The sequence below is a fragment of the Rhinoderma darwinii genome, chromosome 3, assembly GCF_050947455.1.
Source record: "Rhinoderma darwinii isolate aRhiDar2 chromosome 3, aRhiDar2.hap1, whole genome shotgun sequence".
NCBI lineage: Eukaryota > Metazoa > Chordata > Amphibia > Anura > Rhinodermatidae > Rhinoderma > Rhinoderma darwinii.
Genome location: NC_134689.1, coordinates 411,582,473 through 411,592,923, shown reverse-complemented (window position 1 = coordinate 411,592,923; position 10,451 = coordinate 411,582,473). Strand labels below are relative to the sequence as shown.

General features: G+C 40.5%; 3 non-coding genes across 3 annotated transcripts; all 3 read right to left on the bottom strand.

Moving 5' to 3' along the window:
• On the bottom strand, positions 1-72 carry TRNAD-GUC (transfer RNA aspartic acid (anticodon GUC)). Its single transcript has one exon. It is a non-coding gene; the product is annotated as a tRNA-Asp (tRNA).
• A 1,907-nt stretch (positions 73-1,979) lies between these two features.
• Positions 1,980-2,051, bottom strand: TRNAD-GUC (transfer RNA aspartic acid (anticodon GUC)). Its single transcript has one exon. It is a non-coding gene; the product is annotated as a tRNA-Asp (tRNA).
• Positions 2,052-9,949: 7,898 nt separating this feature from the next.
• Positions 9,950-10,021, bottom strand: TRNAD-GUC (transfer RNA aspartic acid (anticodon GUC)). The gene has a single exon. It is a non-coding gene; the product is annotated as a tRNA-Asp (tRNA).
• Between the last annotated feature and the right edge of the window lie 430 nt (positions 10,022-10,451).

Below are 10,451 nucleotides of genomic sequence, written 5' to 3'. Positions count from 1 at the left end.
CTCCCCGTCGGGGAATTGAACCCCGGTCTCCCGCGTGACAGGCGGGGATACTGACCACTATACTAACGAGGAACAGCCATGCAAAAAAGTCACATGGTAGCCTTCTTAAAAGGATTATGATGGGGGGGGGGAGGTGTAATGTGACATGGGTGTGATGTTTGAACAAATGTGATCTAACATGTGTGCAGTGTGCAGTCTGACAAGCAGACGAGTACAAATGTATCTACTGACTTACTGAATTGTTAGTTATTTTACTGTTGCAGTACGTTGACGATGTACTTCTGGCCTGTGAGACAGAACAATACTGCCTAAATGTCATTTTGAAGATGTATGTTGTTTTGGCAGCAAACAACTGCAAGGTATCTAAAGATGAAATGCAGTTTTGTCAGGAGAAAGTAATTTTTTGTTCTAGGCTATTGCGTATTACAGGGGGCCAAATAAGTGTCCCCAGATAGAGTGCCCAACCTTACAGTGCTGGGATATGCAGTTCTGTACCCTGCTACATGACTTACACAAGCTCCATAAAGGGGGTAGTAGTGTTGAGAATGTGAGACTGATTAGTTACGACTCAGTGAGAACGCACAATTTTGTTTTGAATAAATGAACTCAGGGAGGAGGTCTACAAATTCTGTATGAGACCCCATAAAGTAACCCAGATTAAATGTCCATGAGAGTAACCCAGATTTTGAGGTATTGTGTAAATTGTTCCAGATTCTTCCATTACGGCAAATATGGCACCGGGTATGCTGTGCTCTACTCGCTAAACATGAAGTATTGTGTAACAGATTATTCAAATCCAGAAAATCTGCACAGGAGACTGAGGTGACACCACTCACAGATGAGTTTTTACCGATTTTAGATAGGAAGGAGGTTAAAATTGCGTGAACATTGTTAGTTTTATGACAGATTTTATTCAAATAAATTTTTGTTTGTGGTATTAAGCAGGCAATTACAGGACCTGATGGAAGAGATTCTCAAGTGTTCTGGATTATCAGATGAGTGTGGAGAAGTATATAACATTTTGTTTTTATTTTTGAGAATAAATAAGCGTCTACCTTTGATCGATACTTCATCCGTATCATATACAGTATGTACAAGACAGGATACGCACTAGTCACAATGCACGAGGTAAATCACTGAGAGACCACTCCCACCTTCCACTCCACCTTCTTATTCTGCTCAGGAAGCGGCGGTTGAGGCAATCGCTGAGGCTTGTAACTTGGCAAAAGGTAAGATGGCCAACATTTACACTGACTCTAGCTACGCTTTTGCCATCACCCACGATTATGGGCCCATTGTAGTAGGAACTTTGTTGGATCATCGGGTAAGGTGTTATTCAGTATTAGTATGGAGGTATTATTGAATAAATATGTGGTCATGGTGTGGAGGTATTATTTGGTAACTGCATGACTGTATTATTCAGAGTAATCATATTATATATATATATATATTATTGTTTATGATTCAGCAAATTACTTGGGGGCAAGACTGATTTATCTTTGGGTACAGGTTCCACAGCACTGATTTTCCTTATAAAGTATTATGCAGGGACCGTCATAGAACCCTCGCTCCAGTTTGGTCAAACCTTGATATTGACTGCTGGCGGGGATAGCTCTTGAGTCCCCCACCTGGGGCTTTATTCAGGTATATAGGATATATCAATACAAGTATGACCACTTGTTGACTCCCCCCTGGCACCCAGCACCCGGGGTAGCCCCCACCCTAGCTATGCCCCCCACAGTTCCATACATACAGTTGTGACTGTTCCTGGTACTGCAATTCGGTCCTATTTAAGTGCACTTATCAAATAGGGCAAAAGAAAATGCACCCATAGTGTTATCACAGTTCTATTTTAAATGTATTTATGTCGCTTTTGGCTTTTTGATCAAAAAAACAAAAAGCTAAAGAAGGAATCTGCATTAACTACACGTTTTTGTTTTAAAACTCTGTTTAGTATAGTCAGGTGTATAAAATGAAGCCTCCCCGTCGGGGAATTGAACCCCGGTCTCCCGCGTGACAGGCGGGGATACTCACCACTATACTAACGAGGAACAGCCATGCCCATTGGTCACATGGTAATCTTCTTAAAGGGATGATGACGGGGGGGGGGGGGGGGGGCTGTGTGTAATGTGATGTGTGAATAAATGTGATGCAACGTGTGCAGTGTGCAGTGTGCAGTGTGCAGGCTGGAGCATGGAGCCTGGAGCCTGGCGTCTGACAAGCAGACTAGGACAAATGTTTCTACTGACTTATTGAATTGTTAGTTATTTTAGAGTGTGTAAAAATAATAGCCATACTATACTACATTTAAAGGGGTATTCCGGTTACAATAAGTTACCCCTATCTTGCTGATCCGTGTGTGTCCAACAGATAGGACCCCCCACCGTTTACGAGAACAGGGAGCCCGAGGTTGCCCGAACCCTAAGTTTGAACCGAGCGGCAGGTCGCTCATGCGCACTGCCACTTCATTTATTCTCTGTGGCAGCGCTGGAAAATCCGAACACTGCACTCGGCTATCTCCAGGGCTCCTTTACAGAATAAATGAACCGGTAGTGCGCATGAGCGACCTGCCGCTCGGTTCAAACTTGGGGTTCGGACATCTTCAGGCTCCTTGTTCTTGTAAACGGTTGAGGTCCTAGCTGTCAGACACCCACTGATCAGACAATTACCCCTTAGGCCTCATTCACACCACAGGGTCCGAGTGTTGGCCGGGAAAATCGGCCGTTTTTGGCCGATTTTCCCGGCCGGTTTGCATCCGTTCCGATTCCGTTCCGGGCCGTGTTGCAGTTTTTACCGGCCGATTTGGACCCGATTTGCATCCGGTTTTTTCCTTGATCGTTTTTTAATCGGATTAATTTTTTGCACTTTACTTATTTTTTTATTATTATGGTCTGTCCCTCAAAGGTCAAAAAATACCTTTTTGGAACTTTTAATATTTTTTTTCTTTTTACACCAGGCTTTTCCCCTGAAATCAGCCCTCTCACAGTGACGATTGTCACTAATAGGACTGTGATGGGTCTAGTAAGACCCAGCAGCAGTCTGTCACTAACGGCACCCGGCGATCATGTGACCAGTCACATGATCACCGGGAGGAATAGAGACAGCGCCGCTGCTGCTGTCACTATTCCTATACACAGCGTTCATTGAGCGCTGTGTAAAAATACATCGGAGAAGACAGAAGCAGCGAAAGCTGCTTCTATCCTCTCCTCAGGGTCCCCGGCAGTCTCTGACAGCCGGAGACCCGACATTCAGCTGCCCGATTCAGTTGCCCGGCTCCCTGCAGGACAACTGTCCCATACTATAATCATGTTTTCAGTACGGGACAGTAGTTCCACGCAGAGGCAGGGACTCCTAGCGTCGTACATAACTATGATGCTAGGAGCCCGGCTCCCTGCACTGTGTTCGGTCCGGGTCTTCCGGCCGAAATACGTTCCGTACATTACGGACGTAACATGGTCGTGTGAACCCAGCCTTAGGCTGTAATGAGCTCAGCCGTGCCTGTACTACACCTGAATGCGAGGGGGCACGAAGGGAGAGAGATCTGGACAAACCCGTAAAAAGCCATGAGGATAACTATGGAAGAGAGAGGCTCTCCTGGACCTTCTATATAACTGGATTTCGTCCTGTTAGAGGTGTTGGAACCTGGACTATACTCACAATACAAAGGTACCAGTGAAAGAACCTCTAGCCAAGGGTTTGAAACAACCTTCTCTAAGCATACTTTGGGAATGTCTTCAAGGTATCTCCCGCAAACAGAAAAAATGATCTAGTAATTACTGAATCTCATGAAGAGAAAAAATATGCTTTTCTTCCCTCTTGGCTTAAACACACAAAACCTGGTCTTTTCCAGGTACATATGGATGTCATGTGAATAAATATCTCCCCGGAATTAATAATTGCCCATGATACATTGCCTAAACATAAGTTTTGAATGCATGCATTTATTTTTCGGCAATTTTGACATAAAGGTTCTTTCAGGATCCTCTGCCAGCTGGATCCAGGCCTAAATAGATGTGTTGAAACCTGGACTATACCTGTAAACTTGAAGGTATTAGTAAATAAACCTATAGCAGATAGCTAGAAATAAATTTTCCCCAAACAGATTTTGGGAGTGTCTGCTCTGTCTCTTTTGCAAACGTATGAAGTGAACGGCATGCAGCTGAACTTTAGGAGGGAATAATCTGTTTTCGCTCCTATGGGATGTTTTCTTCCCTGAAATCACATATTGTTATTATAATATACTATTTTAACATATGTTTGAATGCATGTATCTAATTGTCGGCATATTAAAATAGTACTCGCATTAATGTTAGTGACATAATTCCATGCATAATGAATTTCATAAATATGACAATTGTCTAATACTTTTTTAAAAATCTAAATAATAAATAATTTTGTATTTTGTTTAAACAGCCTTATCTTGTATTTAACTTCTACCCAAAGTGTGCTGGTTGGTCAAATAGTTTCTCTTTTCTTTTTCGCTATATTATCATATTGGACGGCACCGTGCAATAATAATTGCATTTCTTTTGGGTTATTCAAAAGGATATTATCGTTTCTTTTTGTTGTAACCGGAATACCCCTTTAAGTACAAGGAATAAATGTTTCTGGCTTTTTGGTGTGCCTTGTGTGCGGGGTTAAATAATTAGAGTTAACTGTGTAAAGTCAGGTTTAAGAGTTATAAATGCAGTGGGACTGAAGGACAGGTGGGTTGTGAGAAGGAATATGAAATGTCTTATCTTTACGCATGCGCTGCACGCTGTACTATCTCTTAGTGCGCAGAGAAAGTAAAATATTACAAGCAAGATTAGTCTTTCTGCCCAAAAGATAAAAGTTACAAAATATTTACTGCCAGTATGTGTGGCGCTACGTATGAAGTCATGTGTTTTGACGTTGTAATGTTAAGAAAATACAATGAATCAAAATACAGTTATTGTGAGACCCGGGGTCTTGAAAATGTATGTGCTTGTGCAGACCCCTACTGTTGCCTACTCCCACACTTTGTTAGATCAGATCCCGCACACAGCTTATTGGTTTACAGTAATTGACTTGGCAGACATATTATCTGTTTCACTTGATGGAGAATTACAGCTGTTATTTTTGCTTTTACACATGCATGTAAGCAATACAGTATGATGAAGTATTACAAGACTGGACCCGGCCGCTGCTGGGGCACAGTTGTTGCAGTACGTTGACGACGTACTTCTGGCCTGTGAGTCAGAACAAGACTGCCTAAATGTCATTTTGAAGATGCATATTGTTTTGGCAGCAAACAACTGCAAGGTATCTAAAGATGAAACGTAGTTTTGTCAGGAGAAAGTCATTTTTTGTTCTAGGCTATTGCGTATTACAGGGGGGGGGGGCAAATAAATGTCCCCAGATAGAGTGCCCAACCTTACAGTGCTGGGATATGCAGTTTTGTACCCTGCTACATTACTTACACAAGCTCCAAAAAGGTGGTAGTAGTGATGAGACTGAGACTGATTAGTTACGCCTCCGTGAGACAACGCACAATTTTGTTTCGAATAAATGTACTCAGGGAGGAGGTCTACAAAATGTGTATGAGACCCCATAAAGTAGCGCAGATTAAATGTGTATGAGAGCAAAAATACTACAAATCGGAGTCTGAGACACCACGAATTTATATTAAAAAGGTATAAATTTATTGATACATAACAAACAAGATTAAAAACAGAGATGATTACCACAGTATAGATGGATACCAGACAATGATACGCAAGAAAGGGCGCTGTATCAGACAGGGTTAAGTGGGCAATGTATATAAAGTATGTTGCACCATGCAGCCTGCATGTGCATGTATAAGGTAAAAGGATCAAATTACCACCCCTCCTAAATAAACCCATCCATAGAATACATCTACAACAGCCTAATAGTCAGTAAAACAAATGGATAATGAATACATTTAAATGGTATGGTCCAATAATAGGTATAATCTACCAGTTTAACACAGCAGACTGCAGTGGAACACCTTACCCATGTTTAGGGAGCGACACTGTCTGGCATCACAACCCGACGCGCGATTCGGCAGGAAGCCTTCGTCTGGGGGTGGTGTCAGAAAGTAAAAACGAGCCTTTTAAATAACAATGAGCCAATCACGGGTGAAAAACTCACCTGTGATCGCTCAAACTAATCACAAGGAGCAGCGCTGGACGCAGCATCTGACACAGGAATAACATCCAGTTCATAACCCGGAAGTGAAGGGGACGTGAGTCACGTGTCCCACCAGTCCGTGTAGTCCTGGATACAGAGATACAAACTAAGGGAGGCACAACCTCACACACTCGATGCAGGGAACGAGCAAGTGAATATATCGCTCGCAAGAAGCCTATACGGAGGACGAAAGATGAAAGTGAAAGTAAACAATGACAGCATTTTACACAAATGTAATAGACACACTGACTGGTACCTGTCCCTATCCTTTCCCTATTGTATATATATATATATATATATATATAACGTAGGTGATGTGCCATAACAAATGATGAATTAATCCAAAAAACCTAAATGTAAATACTTACACTACCGTTCAAAAGTTTGGGGTCACCCAGACAATTTTGTGTTTTCCATGAAAGCTCACACTTATATTTATCAAATGAGTTGCAAAATGACTAGAAAATATAGTCAAGACATTGACAAGGTTAGAAATAATGATTTTTATTTGAAATAATTTTCTCCTTCAAACTTTGCTTTCGTCAAAGAATTTGCAGCAATTACAGCATTGCAGACCTTTGGCATTCTAGCTGTTCATTTGCTGAGGTAATCGGGAGAAATTTCCCCCCATGCTTCCAGAAGGCCCTCCCACAAGTTGGATTGGCTTGATGGGCACTTCTTGCGTACCATACGGTCAAGCTGCTCCCACAACAGCTCTATGGGGTTGAGATCTGGTGACTGCGCTGGCCACTACATTACAGATAGAATACCAGCCGCCGGCTTCTTCCCTAAATAGTTCTTGCATCATTTGGAGGTGTGCTTTGGGTCATTGTCCTGTGGTAGGATGAAATTGGCTCCAATCAAGCGCTGTCCACAGGGTATGGCATGGCGTTGCAAAATGGAGTGATAGCCTTCCTTATTCAAAATCCCTTTTACCTTGTACAAATCTCCCACTTTACCAGCACCAAAGCAACCCCAGACCATCACATTACCTCCACCATGCTTGACAGATGGCGTCAGGCACTCTTCCAGCATCTTTTCAGTTGTTCTGCGTCTCACAAATGTTCTTCTGTGTGATCCAAACACCTCAAACTTTGATTCGTCTGTACATAACACTTTTTTCCAATCTTCCTCTGTCCAATGTCTGTGTGCTTTTGCCCATATTAATCTTTTCCTTTTATTAGCCAGTCTCAGATATGGCTTTTTCTTTGCCACTCTGCCCTGAAGGCCAGCATCCCGGAGTCGCCTCTTCACTGTAGACGTTGACACTGGCGTTTTGCGGGTACTATTTAATGAAGCTGCCAGTTGAGGACCTGTGAGGCGTCTATTTCTCAAACTAGAGACTCTAATGTACTTGTCTTGTTGCTCAGTTGTGCAGCGGGGCCTCCCACTTCTCTTTCTACTCTGGTTAGAGCCTGTTTGTGCTGTCCTCTGAAGGGAGTAGTACACACCGTTGTAGAAAATCTTCAGTTTCTTGGCAATTTCTCGCATGGAATAGCCTTAATTTCTAAGAACAAGAATAGACTGTCGAGTTTCACATGAAAGCTCTCTTTTTCTAGCCATTTTGAGAGTTGAATCGAACCCACAAATGTAATGCTCCAGATTCTCAACTAGCTCAAAGGAAGGTCAGTTGTATAGCTCCTCTAAACAGCAAAACTGTTTACAGCGGTGCTAACATAATTTCACAAGGGTTTTCAAGTGTTTTCTAATCATCCATTAGCCTTCTAACACAGTTAGCAAACACAATGTACCATTAGAACACTGGAGTGATGGTTGCTGGAAATGGGCCTCTATACACCTATGTAGATATTGCATTAAAAACCAGACGTTTGCAGCTAGAATAGTCATTTAGCACATTAACAATGTATAGAGTGTATGTCTGATTAATGTAATGTTATCTTCATTGAAAAAAACTGTGCTTTTCTTTCAAAAATAAGGACATTTCTAAGTGACCCTAAACTTTAGACCGGTGGTGTATATTACACACATAAATACAGAAAATTATTATTATAAAAAAATTAATTAATTGAGATCAAAAACCAATAAAGTGAAAGAAACAAAAACATATTCAAACCCATACACAAATAAAGATACATTACATATTAACTTACACATATACATCACAAATACTTGCAGTGATCACAATGCAATATAACAATGCAATATGTTCACATACACATGTACATACATTTATAAGAAAACATACATATCTGTATATACAAATATATACAGAAATCCATATCCACTTAACCCATAAAAGCCCCCCCCATTAAATGTGGCCATTCCTAAACCAAAAAAGCCTACATTTTTCTTGATACGTGCATGGATATTTGATGTATATTAAAAAATAATAAATAATCAAATATCATAAAAGGTGATTAAAATACTGCTATAAATTATTTCAATTATAAAGACGTGAAAAACATATGCAAAAAATGTGAAAAAACAAACTAAAGTGTAAAAGTGTGAAATTAAGATGAAATAAAATAATGTAATGATGTGATATATAATGATGTGTGACAAATGTATAAGCAAACAAATCATAAAAAATATGTGTTTGTAGAGTGACAATTGTGACAAAAAAGTGTTTCATGTAAACACAAAGGTGTGTGTACGTGTGAGTGCGTGAAAGTGTTGGGCAAAAGAAATAAATTCAAGTGGATATAAAACAATAAATATGTTGTATCCCTACACCGCATGAAATTGGATGTAAATTAATAATTAGTATTTATTCCAAGGATAAGTACATACGTATGTACATATTGTACCATACATACATATTAATAATCAAGAAAATATGAAGTGAATGAAAAGACAAACACTAGGACGGCAATCATCAACCTCGTCCATAGACTGGCTGCTCGAGAGAATATTATTATAGGCTCGAAGAACATCAAACGAGTAGGTCACGGCAAACTCATAAGTATGTTACTGGTAATCTGAAAAAAACTAAAAATGGATAAAAGTTACAATGAAGTTTGCTAAACACATGAGTTCAAGGACTTAAAAACAACACCACGGGAGATCCCAACACCCCTTTTAGGAAAGCTGCAAAACCCAAATTTTTGTTTAAACCTAGGGGTTGTGCTGACTTTAGTTTCCAAATCCATCTGGATTCCAGCTTTAGCAATTTTCTCATCAATGACCCACCTCTCAGATCAAGTTTTACATATGGTCAATGCCTTTCACACGAAGATCTTTAGAATTGCATCGATGATGTAGAAAGAAGTGTCTCGGTAGAGTTTTAAGGAATTCTACCTTTTCAGGTGTAGTACCCCTAGCTGCCTCAATACCATTTGCATGTTCCCTTGTCCTTACTTTAAGCTCAGGGGGGCTAAATAAGTGTCCCCAGATAGAGTGCCCAACCTTACAGTGCTGGGATATGCAGTTCTGTGCCCTGCTACATTACTTACATAGGCTCCAAAAAGGGGGTAGTAGTGATGAGACTGTGAGACTGGTTAGTTACGCCTCAGTGAGACAACGCACAATTTTGTTTGGAATAAATGAACTCAGGGAGGAGGTCTACAAAATGTGTATGAGACCCCATAATGTAACCCAGATTAAATGTGTATGAGAGTAACCCAGATCAAATGCATATGAGAGTAACCCAGATTAAATGTCTATGAGAGTAACCCAGATTTTGAGTTATTGTGTCGATGGTTCCAGATTCTTTCAGAATGGCTTTTTGATAAAAAACAAAACAAAAAAAACAATAGGAGAAATTTGCAGTAACTACACGTTTTTGTTTTAAAACCCTGTTTAGTGTGTAAAATGAAGCCTCCCCGTCGGGGAATTGAACCCCGGTCTCCCGCGTGACAGGCGGGGATACTGACCACTATACTAACGAGGAACAGCCATGCACAAGTGTCACATGGTAATCTTCTTAAAGGAATGATAACGGGGGAGGGGCTGTGTGGAATGTGATGTGTGAACAAATGTGACGTAACGTGTGCAGTTTGCAGTCTGGAGTCTGAAACCTGCAATCGTAACAACCCGCTGAATAAAGTTATTGTGTTATTTATATCACACGGTAAATGGCGTAGATATAGGACGCGAAAAAAGTGGCGAAATTTCAGATTTTTTTCTATTCCCCTCCAAAAAAAAGTTAATAAAAGTTAATCAATAAATAATATGTACCTCAAAATGGTGCTATTAAAAAATACAACTTGTCCCACAAAACAGAAGACCTTATACAGCTATGTCGACGCAAAAATAAAAAAGCTCTATAGCTCTTGGAATGCGACGATGGAAAAACGTAAAAAATACCTTGGTCATTAAGG